The sequence below is a fragment of the Apteryx rowi genome, unplaced genomic scaffold (genome assembly GCF_003343035.1).
Source record: "Apteryx rowi isolate R43461 unplaced genomic scaffold, aptRow1 scaffold_13, whole genome shotgun sequence".
Lineage (NCBI taxonomy): Eukaryota > Metazoa > Chordata > Aves > Apterygiformes > Apterygidae > Apteryx > Apteryx rowi.
The window spans coordinates 4870608-4892382 of record NW_020447530.1 but is presented as its reverse complement, the minus strand read 5'-3'; the positions used below and the strand labels follow the sequence as shown (position 1 = coordinate 4892382).

The following is a 21775-nucleotide window of genomic DNA, read 5'->3' as shown; positions in this document are numbered from 1 at the left end:
AAGAGTTTGAAGCAAAATAAGAGAAAACAAGCACATTTTAACTAAAACTGTCTTACAAAGAGTTTTAGAGCGAGTTTACCTTTAGATTTCCATCCACCTGCAGCTGGTAACAAACCCTCACATGAAACTAGGTATCTAGTAGAGAAACTGTATCCACCTTAAAACCACTAAGACATGTAAGAATTAATACCTACAATCAGGCTAGAGTCTTTAAGTCACGTCAAGCTTTGCAGAGCAGCTTTTTAACTTCTAACCAGAAAGTTGAAAGGAGCCACCCTAAACACGGCTGCCACGGAAGAACGCTAGTCCTTGCCAACCACCACGTGGTCCTCTCTGATGAACCTCCTCTCTGATGTTCAACAGGTCTAACTTTGCGCACATCTCGCATTATCTAACCCAAAAGCAGTAACGACTGCTGCCACATGGGCTCCAGCTGAAACGAGGGCACAGCTTCCCATGCCCATTGACGCCATAAAGCCTGCTGCCGCCGGGTCTTCTCGTTGGTGGGAATCTAAGCAGACCAAGCAGCATGCAGCTGATCTTGGCACTGTCTCCTCCAGTTCGTTTCCCAATCAAATTCACTCCGGTCCTCCTGGAAGCTCCCTTGAGCTCTCATCTGTGTCCCGCTCCCCAGATAATACAGTAATAGAGTAAGTAGTTACTTAACTGAAGTCTGGAAGACACTGGAGATCTCTACATAAATTCAAGCTTGGAGCTCCAGGGCAGCATGGAGGGTGTGTGGGTTCAGAATCACTGTGCGGCCCCACAGCTGGGTCAGCAGTTATAACTCGTATGGTGGTGGGGTCTCACCCCCCTCTGCCATCCAACGCTCTCACTCCATCCCTTGTATCAGCACCAATACTAGTCTGATCTTCTCATCTGAACCAGTTCAAGGAGCTGAACTGGGAGAAACCCAGTCCAGAAGAGGAGGGCTCCCAGACCCCATCCACCACAGGACCCGGCAGACACCGGCCTGGCACAACAGGTAGCAGACAAGGTCTGCTGCAGCTCCAGCTCAGATCGGCTCCTACCATCCTGAACCCTCACCTTTAGTCGTGCCAGAAAAGACATCTGCCACAAAGCATTTTTCAGATTCTTCCAAGGCGATGGAAAATAAACGCTTCCGAGCGCACAACACGCGGCGTTTCGGAAGAAGGGAACGAGCACGTGGGGTTCACAAACGACGTTTGACTGCTCACTGCCGTCAAACAGCACTGCTTGCTTATGAAACACCTATTCTAATGAAGCACCACAGGGAGAACCTGTCTTCCCTTCCAAGATCACGTCAATAAAGAACAAGAGGTTTAAAATTTGTAGCTCTTGTGTCTTTTCTCCTTTACGTATGGTTAGTGTTGGAATGATTTAAGAAGTCCCCCTCCCCTTCAAAAAAAAAAAAAACCTCAAAAGGGAAAAAGAAAAGATAAGCTCTGCTGCACCTTGTTAACCCCGTCTTTTAATATGGGAATTAATCACAAAATGTTTCCCTCGTTCAACAATTCCTGAAAGGTTTCAGCTGTCTTGCGCAATTTGGTTAAGAACATCATCTGTTGCTCAACTGTGAGGGAGCTAAGAGCTGGCTCGGTAGATTTGTTCTGCTTTATCCAAGTGGGAAACAAAAACAGCGCATCGGATATTTGCCAGTGCTGCTGCAGCGCTGGTGACAAACGTGCACGGACCACACATTACTTCACTTTCTAGAAAGCTACCACCTACTTTGGCGCTCGCTGTCACTGCGTGATCTATCGCGTGCCCAGAATGATAAATCGGAGGTGGCTGAACACCACTCAGCCGGGCTACAGCTGCTGCTTTCCTGGGTTTCTAGGTATGGGTGAAGACACTCACTGCAGCACTTTGCATTTAAGGCCACATGATCTATGAGCCACGTCTGAATTATTTAGCATCTAAAACTCGATTGGTTTTGCTATGCAGATTCTGCACTAACGGAAGCTCAGCTGCAAGGCTACTTTCTCGGGGCAAGGGGAAAGAGAAAGCTTCCAGAAGCCTTCCTATTATAGAAGCAACAGAACTGGTTCCAGAAATAGTAGATAAGTACTCTGGGAGCTCTGGAGACTATGTGCCCTCGTTTTGCAAGGCAGAAGTCTCACTGGATTGCTCCCGTACGTGCAAAGAACGTCAGAAGCCGCAGCAGGATGCACAAGTGACATTAAATTGGAGTTTTAGGACAAACACCAGAGATGCACAAATCCAGACAGTCTAGATGAAAACGAGATCAACCTGCATACCGATAGAGAGCCAACCCACCCTGCTTTAGAGAAACGCAGGCAGTTAAAAATCAGAAAAAGGAGGAACCCTATCTTTTTCAAGAACGCAACATTAGTTTGCTCAAGGAGATTCTCATTACCAGAACAGTGACGTGGCAGATTAAGACTGTCAACAATAATTTCATCACCCTATTTTGCTTTTGGATGTTAGGGCTCCTGGCTGGAGAGGTCCACTTGACTCATTTTGGCACATGTTGGGAGATTCATTCTTGCTGCTCCAGCTAATAAATTGACCATCGCACGGTCTGGCTGACGGGAATTGCTCACTAGTCAGCCAGCAAGAGCTTGTTAGGGATCCAGCAGCACGGCACACCTACCAACCAAGAATCTCCTACTCGACACTATATAAGCAAGAAGTCTCCCTGCACCACGGCGTACAGCACATAAGAATAATTGCTCCTGTACACCTTTCCTACGGATGTCAAATTGCTTCTCAAGTAGAAGACCAAATCCACAGCTGACTTCTAATCCTATCTAATCCAGTTCCTTCTTCCTATTTTAGGATTTTGTTAATAAGGAGAGTGCCACAGCAGGTAAATTTAGTGCTTAACGCTAGGTCATCAGCTTTGATATTTAATTCACTGAATTAAATACGGCTGTAGCTGCTTTATGCAAGCCCAGCCTTAGGGATGACAGTTCTGCCTTCACGCACAGATTGCCCCATATACTCCAATCACAGGTCCAGCCCTAAATAGCTCAGCAGAGTAGAGAATCATTGATTTCTATGGGATCTTGCCCTTTAACCAAAAAGCAATGTCACGATTTCTCTGTCACATACCACTATGAATATTATCCCACCAAAACAAGGACGCAAAAATAAGATAGACAATTTTGTCCGCATGGATTTGTTAAGCCAACACATCACAGAGTTGGGAGGCTACAATCTTCACCACGCATCTCAAAAGCGTCCAGTTTTTCCTAAGGGTCTCCAAAACCAAATTCAACAATTGGAAGCTTTGCTACAGCAACACAAATACTAGATTAAAAAGATAAAAACAGTCAGGCAAAAAGCTTTTAAAAGCAACTGTGCCGAGAGTTAATAGTATTTCTGTAATTCAACATGCCCAGATTTTTCTATTATACACCTGATCCACCCTCTTTTCACATACTAGTGTCTTTCACAATGTTGTGCACCAATATTTCCCATGATTTGTCATGAAATCTTAAATCTTTTCAAAGTTTTGCTTACGTTACAAGACTGCCAATGCCCCAACTTCATGCTTGCATAATAAAAACTATCCCTCATCTTTCAAGAATCATGTGCAACAGCCAGACTCTGAAATTTCAAACCTATATGTCAGCAGCTTACAAAAAGTTTACACTCTAAAAACTTAGGAAGACTGTTATACTATGGTTACCTAACTTTGGGACAGATAACACAAAATAGGAAGGTCTGACTACTTTGCCTATAATGTTTTACAAACCAAGGCACGACTACTCCTGCTGAGGACAAAAAAAAAATAGATCTAGCTAATTCTAAAGGAAGCAGCCCATTAGCTCCTCGAACAGCAGAGATTCATGATGAACAGCTTAAAAAAAACAAAACAAAACAAAACCACCACTAGTTTTGGATTCACTGTTCTTCCCATTGCTATCTTACTAAAATACAAAGAAGAGGCTACTGCCTACCTAAGCAAAAAATGCATTATTTAGTGTCACCTTCTAACATGGTCTATGCAGCCATTAGACAGGAATGAAAATGCTTTACTGATATGTAAATTGGTTCAGATGTACAGCTGGTCATATGATACAAAACATATGCTTTAAAGCTTAGAAGGGCTGTACAAAACCAGCACTAACTACTGAAGAAGCCTGGGCGGGCGCACTTCCCAGCTATGCAGTTTCAGCAGCAACCTGCAACACCACATTCAACACCTGCATCCACGTATAAGTAATAGGTCAGAAATAGAAGACGGCCCAAATTTCAGAAATAGAGGTTTCGCCATATTTTTAATAGTTAATCCTACCCCACCTCTCCCCGAAACAGCCTTTGTACTGCGTTTCACTTACGCATTCAAAGTGCCTCAACTCATAGTAACCTGAGAAACCACGGATCTGTAGGGAAAATAAGGAAAATACCTCCACATTACTGTTACCATTTCTTGCCGCTAAGCCGCTCCACGACTTGAAGAAACACAGGAGATCGGAAAAGGGTCTGGGATACTCAAAAGCACAGGCGGATGACCAGTGACATCTTAAGGCTAAACTGCTTTGGATGAAGACGGAAGGCGGGCGATAGTATCTGCTAAATACTTTCCCAGCCAAAGCCTCTGCTTGTTTTTATCCACATTTTTTAGAAGAAGAACATGCACAGAACATCTTCTGCCGAACAAACTCGGCTGCAGATAAGGTTGGTTTTTTTGGCTGGTAAACGGCAGCAGAGACCAACATTAAAAGCAGTATCTTTTGGCACGAGTGTTTCAAAAGAACGTTGTAAAATCTAAGCTAATTTTGAACCTGGGGATCTTTCAAAATGTAGCCAGAAAAAGATCTAAAGATATTTTTCCATTAATAACTCTAAAAGTTACTTGAAACAAAGCAGTCAGTAATTTTTTTTTTAAGAGTTCTGTAGTTAAAGCTAGGCCTAGCAACTAACACAGTGAAATTTTCAGAAGTTCCAACCATAGCACAAGTTTTGCTGTCACTCATTCTTTAAAGAAAAAAGCAAAGGCTGAAAAAGCAGCATTTAAATTTCAATAAAGTCTGGCTTCTGCGTGCTCAAGTACTTTGTTCACTGTGAGAAGTTTTGCTCAAAATCCTTCCCATTTAACCTCCAAAATTTAGTAACGTGGACCCCACAAGAACACCTCTACACCAAAAATTCTTCTATTGTAATTCCTTACAGGTCACTATTTAGATTCCTTATAGGTCACCATTTTAGAAGCATCAACTTTTAGAAAAGACTGGAAAAAAAAAATCAGATCTATTTTTCTTTCACATGACTTTTAGAAATAGAAGAATAGCTTTATAAGCAAGACGGTTAAGGAAAATACACATATTACTATCTAACTCAATAACCAATCCCCAGCACGATCAATAGCCTCTTTTCAAGGTTTCCCCCTCTGGGGCAAAGCAGTGAAAATACAAATGAAAAAAAACCCAAGCTGCAGGAAGCTAAGCAGAGCACAGAGTACCCCAAACTGCTTCTTACGAAGGATGGTTTAAATGATCTAGATTTCAAGCTGGGGACTGTTACCTGACCGTGAAAATACTCTGCGCACTTTTAGCCTTCCCAAGGGAGAGGCAGCGTGCGCAGGCTGTACAAGGGCAGAACAACCTAAAGCTGCCACCTCCGGCGCTCCTGCTCGGCATCCCGGCTTGCAGCAACAGACTGCTGCGAAAGCTCTCTCCTGAAAGCCAGCTCAAATCTGCCGGCCCGAAAGCTAAATTGCTAAAGCAATAATCAAGCCGCCCCGGCCTGATCTCTCACCGTCTAACATCGCTTGCTAATATCCTACGAGCTTGCAGGAAATGGTTTCAAACAGCTCCCTCAAGAAAACGAGCTTCAGGCCTTCGTTTTTCCACCCGGAGCCATCTCTGCACTATTTCATAGCTCCGATAATTGTACCACTGACTAACCTCCAACTGGGAATAACTGTTTTTATCATCACTATTAAAAACAGTCCCTCGCACTGTTAGGAATCTGGAAACTCGCTGCAGCCACATCCCACCCCGCAGCCTCTCAAAACACTACAGAGCGACGAAACTATGCGCCGAGAGCAGAGCGACGCCGGTGCCGAGCGACTCCTGCGATCTGGGGGTAATTACAACTGCTTCCTAAAAGATAGGCGGCCACAGCAGCATGATTATGAATTTGAGAGGGGCAAGCGCCACGGTATCTTAGAAAGCCAAAGCGAACTTTTAAAAGTCTCGCTTTTTCCCAGTCCTGTATGGAAAACCAAATTATTTTTAGAAATGCAGCAGCAATGCATGTTAAAAAGCCTCACATAATCATCTAGGTTTGTAGTTGTTGGGGTTTTTTTTAGAAGTAGAGATACCCATCTGCAGTTTCCATTTCCTAACCTTACATTATCTTGGGTTTTGCACATTAGCCGGAAGAGCAATCAACTGCTCCCCGAGAAGTAGCAAGATGCAAAAAAATAAACAGAGGAAAGAAGAATAGCAGGTTAAAAAAAATAAATAAGCCAGGTTTTAATCATCGAAAGGTGCAGTTGCCAAACAGACAGCAGAGAGGCTGTGCATCATAGCGAGGGAAAATTCCCCCAGGTTTTTTCACAGCCAATTACCGCGCATTAACCTGTTAGTAAGAGCAAAGCAGGGGGTTTTGGGGGATGCAAGTTTCGACAACCTGGAAAGTCACCGTGCTTCGTACTTTGGTACAGACGATCGGCCAGCTGCGTTATCACACTTCCAGTCATCGCAATTCATGGGCACACCCTGCGAGCAACCCCTCCCTCTTTTTAATGCATTTTCGGTCATCGTTTCCTTCTCGGAGAACGGCATCCCTCAACGAGTATCACTTTATACATCCATTAAAACTGCCTTTTTTACTGCTGTTAAGGAAAAGCATCAAATACTTCCCAATTTGTGGGGGGTTTTTTGTTTTTTTTTTTTTTTTACACGTATCTTTGTGCGAACCCACAGGTGCTGATGTTATTCACTTCTGCCTCGGTGAGATGTCGCCCTGCAAGGGATTTGTCACAGAGAAACACATCACGGTACCAAGAAGCGTCTTTACAGGATGCCTGTGCTAAACACTGGGTGTGCCGACTCCGGCTTGGTATCCAGTTCCCTCCACCGGCTCCGCTGCAAGAGCAAACTATGCCGAGAGCAAACTTCTTCACCACCTCCAAAACCAGCTGTTGCTTTTCCCAGGTTCTCCGGATTTCCTCGACCGTACCACAAAGCCGCTCTTTTTAGCGGGACTGGCTTCTTGACAGTCCTTCCCCATCATCTTGGCTGCTCGCTGCAGAGCAAGGGAATCACTAAATCTTGCAGCGCTTCCAGCCCTTTCAGCTTCAGACCCGGCACCAAATTCAAGCCTCCTGATTTAGTGAGAGGGTCACTAGCCTCCCTCCCTGCCTCTTTTTTAATAGTCTACGGCTTCCTGTCTGGGGAGAAAACCAAACTTCTGCAAGAAGCGCCAGTTTTTGTTCAATATCCTCAAGTCCTGGGACACTAACCATTTAAAACAATTGCGTTACTTCCGAACTTTGCACTTAAGCAGGCTTTATTCCACCGTGTGCGGAGACGAGTGAAAATTACTTCAGCCCGAAGGAGCTTTGGTTGGTTATTTGCTGAATCCTGCAGCATTTCGAGTTAACATTCAGTCTTGGTGCAACCGACTGTCCGCTCAAACACACGGCACAATGTCACCCCTCAAAACCCCACTGTTAAACCTAAAGGCACCTTTTTTTTCTTTTTTTTTTTTTGAAGGGTGCGTCAGCTGCTAACTGGAAGTGGCAACGCTTCATTTAGCACATGCACTTGTTAAACTGCTCACAGCATGCAAATAAAATCCGCCATTGTCCAAAAGTCATTCAGCCTCCCCATCCCTAGATATGAGCAGCGGAACCGTGTCCAGGAAAGAGAAACTTGGAACAGCATGCAAATACTTCAGTGCCTTATTCCCAATATTCACAGGCTGCACTAAAGCCCATATCACTGACATGCAGCTCACGCCGAGGGGTGACCACACTGAGAATCTGTTGTACATGACGGGTGGGAAAACTACCACTGTCTGTCTTGCCCCAGTACTGCACCCTTTTATTTGTAGTTATTGCTGCAAACTGCCTTTTTTTTTCCTCTCTCCAGACAATGCTTGTGTTATTATAGGTACCTTCATGCCGTGCCAAAGCACATACACACAGCAATTCGGAACAATCAGCCTTGTTTTCATGGGAGCAAAGGTTGCAGCCAAACGAAATGGGTGGAGAGCACATTAAACAATCTTGGAATCTGCTAATAGGATATAGGAAAATGTGACCATAATGCAGATGCAGAGCTCCCCTTTCACCTTCCAATGTTATGGATAAAATAAAAGCTTTGGAAAACCAATTAAATGGTTTGAACAACATTAAGCCAGTAGAAGGGTTCTCAGTATGCCCACAAGACTACTGAGTTTTTAAAAAAATAATAATACTAAAGAAGTGACGTTTCAAAGGTCTGAAGCCAAAGAGCAAGTTTCCCCACCCCAGAACACCACCTGTTTAAAAGATACAGGATACCTGCAAGATGTCTGCTTATCCACTGTAAAGGGAAGCTCAGCACGCAGAAGGGTCCTGCCTTAAAGCCGTGAGCAGATCCACCTCTGCCTCTCTGAGAGGGCAAGTCTCCTACCGAAACACCTTGCTTGGTCAGCTGTAACCCGCGTTTCCCTCGCTCGCTTTTGCGACGTGCATTAGTCAGCTTTCTCCTTCACAAACCTGATCGTGCCTCTGCATGATCGTACACTGAAGTCATGTCCTTGAGTCTGTGACATCAGTCTGTTGCCATAGCAATGCACAGGGCAGTCCAAAATCCAGTATTATGGCATCACTGCAGGATCAGGCAGCGGAGCAAGCCAACACCTGAAAGCTGGTTAATGCAGCACAAGCAGTTAAGACATATTTCAGTCTAAGCGTTGAAGCGCAACCGCAGCCTATCGTGATATTCCTCATAAATACGCCTAGAAGCCTTTTGTCAAGAAAGACGATCCAGAAGCTCGTTAACTTAAGACAAACGGACAAGTCATGATGAATCACTAAAAAAAAGGGCCGTACGTTTCCAGACATGGCCACTAAGTGCAAAGAAAGCTTAGTTCAGCTCTCCGAATAGAAACGAACGTGTTCCGAGGCAGCACCAGACCTGCTGAGAGAGACCATTCCCAGGGAAGCAGGGATGGCCCCCTTGGCACCCCGCTCGCGTGTTGGGCTACACACAGATTTTCTGGAAATCAGCAACTGGAGTGTCACAAGGCTGTCACCCTTTCGGAAAACATGGCATTACATACGACATGGCACTTCAACTTCAAGCTTTGCACATGAAGCAGAAATCAGTGCATTAACCCATCCTATAACAAAGCTATGTATTAGTTAAAAAAGGGTGGTACCTTCCAAGAGTTGTTATTCCAGGTAGGGTTAGACATTACAGTTCTGTAGGTTTCTTGCACGCTCACGAGACGGGCATTTCTGAAGAGCAAAAGGGAAGAAAAAAGGAAATTAGTTACAAGTTAATGGTGTTAAAACCACAGAGATTTACCGGTCTAACACATAAAAGAGCAAGGAACACAGCTCTTTTATCCCATTAGGAAGGGGTACACATGGAAAGCTATCGGTACATTGCTACTTGGACCTGTTCGAAAGACAGCTTGGTACCCATGAAGAGGCAGAACCCCACATCTCATCTGCCCAAAACTGAATCATCACCATCAATGACACCAACTGCCAGGCACACCTTAGGCAGCATCTCACTAAGAGGAGCATCACCTTTCCTGTGGCCTAGACGGGTTGCTCCATAAAAACCTGAAGTAGGCCAGAATGGCACAGAACTACCACAGCTTGCTTTGTGGCAAGCCCTTGTGAGCTTGAGACACACGGGAAGGAGCAGAGAATGCGCTCACGCTGCTCCCACCTCTCCGAGCACCCACGGTGAGCTGGGGCAAAAGCAGCTCCCTGGGCTGACCTACCTACACACGGACTAAGCCAGGTGAGGACAGACAGGTACGTCCCACCATTCCTCCCAGCATGTGCCAAAATACATGGCCAAGTCTTGCTCTGTTAAGGCTGGACGTGCTGAACAACCCCAATTCAAGGGAGTCTTCAGCAAGGGGTGACCACCTGGAAAGACTCCCCGACTGCAGCCGGAGGCGGCTGCCCTGCCGCAGGAAGTCCCACTGGACAGCTAGGAAGAAGCTACGTTGGCATCACAGGACTCCGGGCTGCAGGGATAGCGGAGAGGAGAGGCCAGGGAGCTCTCAGTAGCCACGCTCAACCCCTTTCTTTGCTTGTCCTTCCATTCACACCAACGCCCAGGGGCCCATTGCTTTCGCCTCCTCGGCCTCCCTGTTAACCCAGCCGCTCCCCTTACGCTTGACTGGTTTCAGTTCACCTTCTTCCGCTTTCTCCTCTTAATCCAGCACCCGGTGTCTACAACTCAGCGGCACTTCCTCCTGCGAAGCTGACCTCCATCCTCGCTGTAACCTCAGACGCACCCACGATTTCTTAACCGTGCCCTCGCCGAGCGGTAGGCACGGCAAGGAACACTTGGCATGCACCGCACGGACGCAACCCTCACCCTCTCCTCACCCCTCCGCCCAGGTCCTCGGTTATAATTATCCCAGGCGGCATTATCTAACGCCGAACACAAGCCTCGGGGCTGGGAACCGCTGTTGATTTGTCTCTGCCCTGCCACACACCCCCGTGGTGTTGTAAAAATAAATTCCACAACCTGTTTGAGCCTGAAGAGCCTGGGCTTGATTCAGACCTGAGCTACACCAGTTTCTAGATGACTGGTACAACCACCTTCGCTGGTTCGCTCCCGTCGGCGTGAGCAAGACTCAGCTTATACAATTAGCCACCGCAGGCAGCTCCAACGCCAGATCGCGCTACAACTAATGGCTACTAGGGACCACAACTGCAGAGAAGACAAAATTTAAAGCTCTTCGCTTTTCAATTTTGTAAACGATAGAAGGAAGCGACAGACCAGAGGCGCAGCACTCCCGGCACGCAGGCTCCTGAACTGCAAGTTCCACAAACCGACGCCACCTCTGAGCCTCCCCGGCTGTCCCCCGTCATCTGCCCTTCAACACCCAGCAGTTACCCAGTTACAACCCTGTAGGGCTGCAGGAGCCGAGATTCTGGGGGCGACTTGAAGCCAAGTGGTTTTCATATCAAAATAAAGCCAGTATGTTCCACCTCCGTGGAGTTCCTGCAACGTAACACAGGCTGAGTAAGATATTCAGGGCACAGGTCTCTTATTAACTATCCAGTATATTCACATTAAAGTGGAACAGTATATTCACATAAAGCGGAACGAGCTTTCTCTGCTCCCTCTGAAAAAGGATGAGACGCTATCCAGCACAGGGGTTTCAATACAGCCTCTGTAAGAAGGGGAGCTCGCTCACATCTATATGACACCACACAATTTAGGGGACTGTGGCCCCCCAGGCACTCATTAAAATTTTGCACCCCAAAAAACCCAGTACTAGATACTTTGCCTCCAATTCCTCTCCTATAGTCAAGATGGACTGTAATGAAGTACCATGTGTTGAAGCACGCGAGGAGCCCCAGGACCCCCGTCCCAGCTCGCAAACACCCAAATGCAGAAAGCCGCAGACACCAGTCACGTCTCCCCATTCAATCAACCACACGTTGCTTCCTACCTGTGCAGCCCAGGGGCAACCAGATACCCGAGCCAAGCACAAGAGGGAGAGGACGGAAGTACCGAGGGGTGACTTCAACCACTGAGACCTAGAGAAAGGCCAGAGAAGACCCACGGCAGGACTGCTGCCAGGGGAAGCTGGTAAACAAGAGCAGATGTGGAGCACAGGGAAGGCCACGACTACCTTATCCACTTACAGGGGCACCAGGGCGATTCCAAAGTCAAGCACAGTGCTGGGAAGGCAAACACACCCCTCTGAGCAGCAGGATTAGCTTTTTTTAATGGAGAAAGGTAACGCAATCACACCATAATTGTCTAGCAGCTAACAAAGCAGAATCTAGCTTTGTGGCTCCTTTGAGACTTCTATGAAAGACACTATTTTATCAGCCGCCAGCCCGTCTCAGCATGAAAGATGTCCAGGTGTTGCTTTAAGCAGCGTTTACCTTCGCTGTAGGCGTACGCGCTGAAGAGCTTACCCCCGCAGCAGGAAGGAGCTGTACTTTGGAGACCCCTCCTCACTACTCAGCTGAGCCTCCCACACACAGGTGAGTCCCCTTCTGCCTCTGCTGCCCTCAGAGCAATCTCCTCCCAAAGATACCGCAGGAAACAGCTGGGTCAACTGTCCAAGCTGGCCACAGGTCAGACACCCCCTGGCTCTAGATAATATTTTTTCTCCCATAAAAGAAATAAATATATCCTCAACAAACTAGATCACTTTTTAAATTAAAGAGAACCCACATTGTTTTTCATCAAAGCCTGTATCTGCTCCACTGCGCCATGCACAAGTCAGTTTGCAAAGCATGTTTGGATCTGTCTTAAAGCCATTCGATAAATACAAGACTTGATAGGGGACCTCACAGTCTTTAATTCTCTGGAATTCACCGTCACTTCACCTGAAGTTATTCTAGGAGCTTAATGCTGCAGTTGGACCCATACTGAGCTGTTCTACATGACCAACCCTACTGGTCACGTTGCAACCAATGCAACCAAGCCCAAACTGACTAAAACTACCAACATGGGAAAAAAAAAAGAAAAAAGAAAAAAAACCCACATTATTTCATTTTCTTTCCCAAAACACTCTGCTCATCATCAAACATCTGTCTGAATGCATTCCCGTCCTCCCATCACCCTGACTTGACTGCAGAGTCAGGCATATTCTTAGGCATATGTGAGAATGATCCAACACTTCCATGCCCGTCCAAGAAAAAGTTATCCTGACAAGAGTTTAAGTATTTGTCACTACCGGACTACGCAAAATCCAGGCACTTGTCCGTGGTGCTCTCTCCCAGGCTTATGCAGCTACCTCAAAATCATCATCTTTCAGAAACAGCAGCTCCAAGAACAATATTTTACCAGGACTCAGACTGACGCACAAACGCACTTTTGTTCCCTTTCAGAGATTGACAGAAATCCTCTCTGAAGTTGTGCCCAACAGTTCTCATTTGCATCATCTGTTGCATCTAAGGCCGTTTCCATGCTACAGAACCAAAATTTGCGCAATTCAAGTGCAAGCTCCTCGACGTGGCCACATTAACCACGGCGACGTCTGCTCTCAAGCAGCAGACTCGGTGGCGGAGGTCTATTTGGGTTGTTTTAATTACCTATGCAGGGCCTAACGCAGACAGAGAACCTAATTAACATACAGCTCTATGGAAAACAAACACAGTCTTAACACTAACCGGTTTTATCTAAACCCTTTGGGACACTGTGTTTGCAGCACTTCATGTCAAAGCTAAACACATCTTCACCTAGCAAATCACTTGAAGAACCTTCAACAGAAGCTGCTAAGTAAGGGAATACAGTATTTTAGCATATTTTTGCCAGATGCACCGGGGACACACCGCTAACATGCACAGAGCCCAGAGAAGCATCACGACGCTTGCAAGAAACCTCATCCTGGCTGACATTCACATAATGAAATTAGCTTCACTCCAGGGAAAGAGGAAAGGGCACTTAAGTTTTGTTTCAAGTGCTGCAAGCCACACCGCTTATCTGCTATCAGAGCAGACTGCGGGGCTGCTCCAGCGATAATTCAGGAGCTGGAACGGGAAGGTATGCAATTAGTCCCATCTCCTCCTCCTCCTCCTCCCCCCCAACGAAAAAAGCACAGACGTTATCACATCTCCCTCCAGCTCTGCTACCCTCATCACTTAAAATACCTACAAAGCAAAGCAGAGCTGTCACTTGCAAGCTGCTAACAAGTCTGGCTTGGCCCCGGCTGGGAGACCGCGGAAGGTATTCTCAGCATCAGAAGAAAGTCACTGCTTTATTTAACGGGATGTTTTCTCAGGTACCCACACGCATGCATATATTAAGGTTAGCCTGCCTGCATTTAGCCACTCCAGCACAAGCATAACAGTTTTTTTGTTGGGTTTTTTTTTTTGGGGGGGGGGGGGGGGAGCACTCCTCTTTCTATTAGCTTCTACTGAAACTTAAAGCATCTCTTACTAAGTCCTCCTGGGCCTGATCACTGAGAACTAAACACGTTAAACTGATGACACACCGGTCTTACCTTACACTGGCACCCTGTCTACCTTTAGGGACCCGGCTTTGCGAATGCTGGCTGGTTTTATCTAAGCGATTTGCACCCCACCTCCCCTTGAAGAGCTGTGCCTTCTGCTTGTACAGCAGTATATATGGCTATTTCCATAACCGAGGCTTATACCTGGACAGACTCCAAGCCAAACTGCAACTCGGAATAAACGCCCGCTTCCAAACTGCGACTCCGGGAAGATACGTTGAGAGTTACTTAGGCTGCAAAGCTCATCAGTCCTTCCCCCAAGCTGCTCCAGTTGCTCTAATTAAAGCCACGACTTCCCCCAGCAGGCTTTGCCTCACTGACACCCCCAGCAAAGTCTCTGCAGCTGTGATCACTGACTTCTACCTTTACTTTTTTTCTTTTTTTTTAATCTCTAAGCTTTTTCAAATGCAAAGCAGCCTGATAGACTTCTCTATCCAATCTTCTAGCTTTTCTTTCTTCTTCCTGGACAGCCACCTGATGAAAACTGACTCTTTTCTGCTTTACTCCGCTGTAACACAAGTGGGGCGGCAGGCAATTCCCCCACCTCTGAAGGAAAACCAGACACTAGCAGCATCACTGAGCTTGCTTTGTGTAGCTCCCCCAGGGATGCAACAGCCTCACACTCGGATTAACTTCTGTGACTTTTTTCCCAGTTAAGTTCTCTTTCCAAGTTCTTAAAAATGCTTCCCCCCGAACAAACATGCCATTTCAGCAGGGCATTCTGCGGCACCTTCCCTTCTTCCGACCCGTTCAGTCCAGGGACCGAGCTGTACTAGTTTCATAAAATTAACTTTCCTCGATGACTGTATCTTGGGATACAAAAGAAAACAGGGGAAAAAAAAAAACACCCACCTTTCGGCATAGGAGGAGCATGCACAATTCTGCGGAGCCAGGCGTTACACAGGCATGTTAACTACTCCTATTCATCCTACCATTCACCCTGAAGCCAAGAGCTCCCGTATCAGTGGACACTGTTTTAACAGTCGCATAAGCTGTTAAAGCACGACATAGCAATCATCAGGAAAACTGGTTTAGTCTGCTGCCCGTGACCCCCACGGCATCATGAGTGGTGAGAGCCTAGCGCTAGGTGAACCGCTCTGAGCTCCAGTTTAATGGATATGCTGTAATTCAGCATTAAAAGAGAATTCCCAGTAACTCGTATCAAAACCACGTCTGCAACATCTGCCGAGTCCTATTCAACCCAAGTCACGACACATTTTACCAGGACTACATCTGCAGTCCTACCGCACCTGAGAAAAATTCAGAAGCACTCGAAGAGAAACATGGTGGTTGTGATCAGTAATTCCCCGACAGCCAGAATTTCAAAAGTGGCAGCAGATTTACTTAGATTTCAGCTGCATGAACGAGCACACTTTACCTCTTTTAATTCACCGCATTTGCATTTCTAATTCCCCGCAGCAGGGTGGGCAGCGATACCCAGGCGTGCGCTCCCGGCAGGCACCCCGGAGAAGGCCGGTTTGGGAGCGGGGCAAGCAGCGGCTTTGCCTACGTGCTTGCAGGGCGCTTCTCGCACCTCCGGAGCAGGGGGGGAGGAAGCACAAACGGTGCCTGCTGGAAGATGCAAATAGGCTAACACCGCAGCCCCGACGCCACGGCGAAGGCCTCATGACGAAGAGGGGTTTTGCATCTTGCAATAAAGGCTCAGGCGAGGCCAAGCCCACGACCCAGACCTCGATTAAGAGCTTTATAAATCAAAAGGGAACGGCGGGTAACCTCCGGGAGGCCATCAGGCGGCATCCGACCCGGGGAACACGCACCCCGCTTCAACGCTAGCAACCATCACTTCATACGTACCGTATCCTGCTTGAACCCCCAGCGTCCAAACTCCTTTAAATGCAGCCTCGAGCACAGCATGTTGCAGAAAGCCAAACCACAGGCGCTGGCCACACGCTAGTCTTTGAAGTTTAGACGCAACAGAGAATTATTTCACCTACCTAAATGCACAGGGAAAGCTGCCTTCCCAATTGCCTTCAATGCTATGAGAAATTTTGGAAGGAATAAAATGCCCAGGAAGGTCTTAAGTTGCTTGCTGGGCAGGAGAGTGGCAACACCCAAGTCTACACGCACTCGCACAAACATGACTACACATGGTCTAAACTTAAAAAAAAAAAGTCAGTGTTTTCAGCATGCAAGCAAAAACAAATAAGAGCGTGTACAAAGAAATCTCTAGAGTGACTTATGAGCAAGATTTTACGCCTGGCATGCTGCCAGTTAGAGGGAGGCATTAAAGAGCCGAGCAGCATAACCTAGTTCATCCCAAGGAAGAAACTGCATTCTTAAGTGATCGACAAAATAAAGGGGAGGAGGAAGGAGGGAGAAGGACCTAGGACCGCAAATTTCACAACGCAAAACAGAAACGGTGCTAAGACAGAAAGCAGGCTAACACACGATGCCGGGAATAATTAAAATTTAAATGGATCCAGGCTATTGCATCCCAAAGAAGGTTAGCCACTGCGTAACAGCATTCCAGTAAAGTGGACAGTGTTTTTTACTACAAAATTCCAAACATTTTAATGTTTTACAGATTATAGCCCTCCCTTGATTAGCAGCTGGAAAAGCGGTAAAAGGAGGAGGTCACAAGAACAAAAGCAAACCAAGGGGAACAGGCACCGCTAGGCACCTTGAGAAGTTGAAAAATGTGTCAGAAACAGCCTTTTGGTAAGAGAGAACATTTAGTAGCTATCTTTAATGATGACTTTATAACCCAGCTCTTTGGAGTTCACATCATGAGACTAGATGCTCCTGAAGCTTTCAGCAGAATCACAGCCAGACCTGACATGCCCCAGTTTCCCCAAGGTTACTCCTTTAAAACCATTTACACCCAAAATACTGCCTGCTTTCTTCCCACATAGCAAAGAGCAACTGGAACCTAGGTTTTAATTTGACCGTGTTAGCATTCATTTTAAGAGAAATCTGTTTTCCGCACTTCTTTATTTGAATGACAGTAGGAATTTCTGCAGTTAGGTTCCAGGCTAAAAGTTACTGGAAAAGGCAGCAAGTTTCTGTTTAATTATGTAAGTCATTGCAAGGAGGGGAAAAAAAAAAAAAACAAAAAACCCTACTGAACTTTGCTAAATCAAAGCTTCTAAAATACTGAAGCACGAATCACAAAACAAGCTAGAAGTAGCTTAGAGATGTTGGGAAAGTCTGAAGTTAAAAAAATTCTGAATTAAATGGCTGCCGTTAAAGTTTGCCAAAAAAATATGCTAATTCTCCAAGTTCATACATAGTAATTAGCACATAAGCAATAAGCAGGTCCCAAATAAAGCGGTGAAGTTAGTCTCCCTCTTATTCTTCCAGCAGGCAGAATTAGCTGGGTATGAAGTTATTTTTGCAATCAGAGATAAAACATTATGCTGAATATCAATTCTTCAAGTACGGCATCCGATAATGCATATACGGTATTAAGAACAAGTCAAAAACAATCTGGATATTTCTTTTCCATCATTCTAGGCAGGATACTAAAGGCAGGGAGGGGTTGCATACTTAAGACTTCATGTTTTGAAATCGATTGACTATCTACCAACAATTCAGCTGAAACAAGTTCTCTCAAAGTACGTTACTGTTCATAGCCCGGACAGGTTTCTTCAAAGAAAAATGTCTGCCTCGACTAAAAATAAATCTTCTGGATGTGCTAATCGGCAGAACGCGTATGAGAAGTCACCCAAACTGCAAGTTTCAAGAACGCACTTAAACTCGAAGTCCCCAGTTTCCGCCCATTACTCCTCCAAAACCAGGTCCACAGGCGCAGCTATCATATAGCGTAGGGTCAATGCACAAATCCAGCTTTTCCGTTCTTATTATTGATCTGCCACTTACTTCATGCTTAAAAGACGCGGCCTTCTCCTAAGCCCCGTAACAGCTCGTCCGTAGCACCGCACAGAACGATGGCTGGATCATCCATGCCCTTGACCAAGATACTCAACCTCGTTCTATGTCCTGAATTTACCTTCTCGAAGCGCACAAGCCCACCGCTGCCCCAGGAGAGCCGATTACTCTCAAAGACGTTGAGAAGGACCCAGCAACCTTTCTCGGTTGTAGGTCTTCCTTAACCTCGGTATTTCTATCGTGCTTATACCAGTACGAGTCCTTAAAGATGTACGGCGACACGCAACCACCGCGTCATGGGGCGTCCACCTAGCAACGACCAACCTCGTACTTGGAGCATGAGCAGACAAGTCTCAAGAAAGTGCAGGAAGGTCAAGCAAAAACACAGTTAGTGCAGTCAAGGCGAAGGAGAACATCGGCTTCTTGTTTTGCAGCGGAGGCACCAGCTTCCAAACAGGGGGGGAAAAAAAGAAGGTGGTAAAGAAAGTGAAAAAACAAGCGACAAGACTTGACACATCAAGCTTGTTTCGTAGCTCCACGCAGCCCAGGAAAGGCTTCCAGAACCTCCATGAGCTCCAAAAGAACCCCAAACTGCCAAGTATTTAAAGGAACATAGCAGGGCAAGAGAAAGGGTAAGTCGCTAAGTGTTTACAAACCAAGGGACACAGTGGATTGAAGAGTTATTTACCAAAATTCTGCAACGTTAAAAGTAAATGGACCGAAAGCACCAAAAATCCTGCCCGAAACAAAGCGAGGCTTGTCATAAAAAAAAATACTTCTGTGGCCAAATGAAATACTGCGTTCAAGTAAGAATGCAAAACTTTGTACCTATCATGCTTCCCCCCCCCCCCATCTGGGGAAATCTCATTCATCTCAAAGCAATCAAAAGAAATCACTTAGAAATCAGAGCGAGAAAGGCTGCAGAAATGAAAGCCTGGCATGAACAAATAATATCCGAGAAATAAAAAGGAGATTCTCCAAGTTAGGGAAAGGATGAAAACAGCTCTGAATAATTTACTTTGCATAGCCCAGTTCCTGCCAAAACAGTTCTATAAATCCCATGGTAGTTCAGATAATTTCCATTCTTAGAACCAAAAAAGCTAGATTGAACATTAGCAACGTTAATTGTGTGATATGACCTGAATGATGCAAGAACAAGTAGTTAAGTGAACCACAACATCTGCTGAATTTTTAATCATTAGTTGTTTTGCTGCAAGCCAGGAGAACATTGCACATTAGCTTCCCAGCACTGTACAGAGTGGCATATTAGGGCAGCAAGATTTTTAACTGGCAGAAATTCAGCTTCAGCAGTACCCAAATGCATTACTTTGCTCTGAACTGCAGGCACTGCAGCTTCTAAAGCAGGATTTCTTTTTTTAACCCTGCGAAAAAGAGCACTATTTTCTGCACCCCAAGATACCAAGCAACCATTTCTAATTGATTAAAAAAAAAAAAAAAGACATTTTCTTAACAGCCATGTATGTGTACCTCTGCAGTGCGTTTTTACTCTTAAAGCAGTATTAAGTAGCCATGGGGCTCCTACGGAAGAGACGGCTGAACCTCAGATGTACGGGAAAGGGATCTACATAAACACTGTTATTATCACTGTACTGCAACGGAGCTGCAACACATTTGGGCAGACTTGAACTATATTTAGTCCATCTAGCTCAGATACGCGGTGCAATGACACTGCAGAAACCTAGATTTTTACCATGACCTAGCTGCCCAAATGAGCACCACGGATGCAAGCCACAGAAGCCCACCCTACACCAAAGCCAGTCCTGCTGCCCAAAATAACTAGATTAAAACTACCTACCATGCCTGCGCTGGCAAATACACCTCCAGGTCTGCTACAGGCATAAGATCGAGACAGTAGGATTAACAAGTGATACAGTAGATATTCCCCACCCACGACAGGGGGAAAAAAAGGAAAATTAATTAGGAAATAAACACATACTAATTCCACATCTTCGCCCAGAATCTGCACTAAGGGCAGCTATCCTGATTCAGTCCTTATTTTGTTTTACGGGGCAACATTCACACGCTAAAAACAAATTTTAAAGCCTGTCACGCTAACTTCAATACATGCTAACTTTACTTAATAAGTTAATAGAGTCAAAATAGCTTAAAGAAACAGACTCATTAAAATAGGGCACAAAAGAAAAAACAAAAAAAAAAAAACCTAAACCACCACACATACCAAGCCAACATTCCTGTGCCCTCTCCACAGCTTACAACACCGCGGAGTTGGTTTCTAATCAGCAGCTCTCCCTATGCTAAGATCTCCTTCAAAAGCTTTAACGCTAAGGAGAGGAACGCCTAGCAAGAAGCCCGCTGACCAAAAAGTCCCCGCAAAAGCCAAGAAAAGCAACAGGCAGGAACAAGAGCTACGCACGCTTCCAAAGCTTAAGCATCTTTTAATCGGAGGCTTAGGCCCGATCCTACTTTTTTTCCTTACAGACTGAGCTACCGGCTACAAGAACAGCTGTTATCTTCCCTGGAAGCAGGTATCCAAGCTGCGCCCGTTTGACCAAGGGGCCCCGTCTCTGCGAACGTGCACCCTCGCTGGCCAGGGTGTCGCCGGCGAAACGCCGGGGCACGCGGCTGCCGCGTGCTGCGGGACGAGCGCCCCGTTTTAAGGGACGCGCAAAGATGCTTCATACACCCGCGGGAAAATTACTTGCAGCTTGACGAGGCATTCACGTACACGCACGATCCTGATCTAAACGGAGGGGGGAAAAAAATAAAAATAAAGAGAGTTTTAAAGAGCGTCTGGCAAAACATAAGGCTTTCTCTTCAACCTTTGCCCGGCTCTCCAATTAAATATGAAAGAAACAACTTAGTCACATGGAGCTCACGAGAAGATTTTAAGACACTGGTATTAAATCAAATCCCACAAGCTTTCACACCTATTAAAAAGGGACTTTGTCATTTAGAGGGCAGATTTCGATAGGCGCCGCGCAATCAACAGGCGCCGTCTTTGTTAGCAGGCGGCTCCTTGACATTCCACTTCTTCCCCTCCAAGGCCCCGTGCTAGAGCGAATTTATGGTTTTACCGCCCAAAAGGGGAGCTGGGCACGTTACCTTCGCGGCGAGTCAATGGGGCTCTTTGAGTCGGGCCGGGCGGCGCGCGGGAAGGCGATGCCAGGCGCTCCCTTCCCCTCCCCGCAGCGCCCAAACCCCCACGTGCAGAACGCCCCCATCCCCTGCAGCAAGGGATTAGCCATCTATTTAAGTAAAAAATTAATTAATTAATTAATTAAAAAAAAAAAAAGAAAAATGGAATCAAAATGCCGGGAAAGGTTTTCCAGTTGGGATTTCAAGGGCAAAAAACGCAACCTGGGCGCAACCGAAGCGGGGTTGCACGGGGAAACCTCCTGGTCGCCGAAGAGCGAGTCGCTCGGACGCAAGCAAGAGTTCAAGCGTCAGGGCTGCGCTGCTGAAGCCTGCCCGAATTGCTCGAAACGAGCGGAGAGCTAGAGTTGGGTTCGGTTTTTGGTTTTTTCCTCTCTTTTCTGGTAGTCAAGCAGCCGTTGTGCTGCCGCCGCGTCCAGCAGTAACAACATTAACCAGCGCCAGGCCATTACGGGTTTGGACTCTGGACTTCCAGAACGACCTCCTGCCTCCACGATTTCTTTTTTTGTTGTTTTTTTTTCCCCCCTCCCGCTCGCTTCCCCCCGAGGGCGCCGGACAACCCCAACGTCCAACTACGCCGAGCAGACGCGAAGCGCGGCCCAGGCGGCTCTCGGCGGCCGCCCGAGCCGCTTCCGCGGCCCACGAGAAACCCGGGTCCCGCGGGGCG

The 21775-nt window shown here is 46.4% G+C and overlaps 1 protein-coding gene across 8 annotated transcripts in view; it reads right to left on the bottom strand.

The window, feature by feature from the left end:
• FBXO34 (F-box protein 34) overlaps positions 1 to 9412 on the bottom strand; it is a 29946-nt gene extending 20534 nt beyond the window's left edge. For 7 of the 8 annotated variants that reach the window (XR_003251950.1, XR_003251952.1, XM_026056081.1 and 4 more), the window contains exon 1: positions 9334 to 9412. The gene's annotated coding sequence lies outside the window, so the exon portion shown is untranslated. The remainder of the gene's footprint in view (positions 1 to 9333) is intronic. The other variant, XM_026056089.1, reaches the window with a different exon arrangement.
• Positions 9413 to 21775: the final 12363 nt, after the last annotated feature.